Source organism: Pteropus vampyrus, unplaced genomic scaffold (genome assembly GCF_000151845.1).
Source record: "Pteropus vampyrus isolate Shadow unplaced genomic scaffold, Pvam_2.0 Scaffold68, whole genome shotgun sequence".
Classification (NCBI taxonomy): domain Eukaryota; kingdom Metazoa; phylum Chordata; class Mammalia; order Chiroptera; family Pteropodidae; genus Pteropus; species Pteropus vampyrus.
Window position 1 is genome coordinate 6,086,653 of NW_011888849.1, and position 266 is coordinate 6,086,918.

Sequence of the window (266 nt, forward strand, 5' to 3'; positions counted from 1 at the left end):
GGAGCAGATGCTCATGGGATGAGTCGGTGCTCGGAACTCAACCAGAAATACCCATGTTCTTTTTCTGACATTTTTGATAAAATGGGATAACAATGTAATACATTTTCTGGAAAACCGACCACAATATTTAAGGAAAGAAAACAATAAAAGGGAAAGAGATGTTTTTTTTTTTGTTTGTTTTCTCATATGGAATGTAGGGTGTTTCCTTCTTGGTGATTAGTTCTTAGTCTTTAACCTGATCATGTCTAAAGGTGACAGCCCCAAGG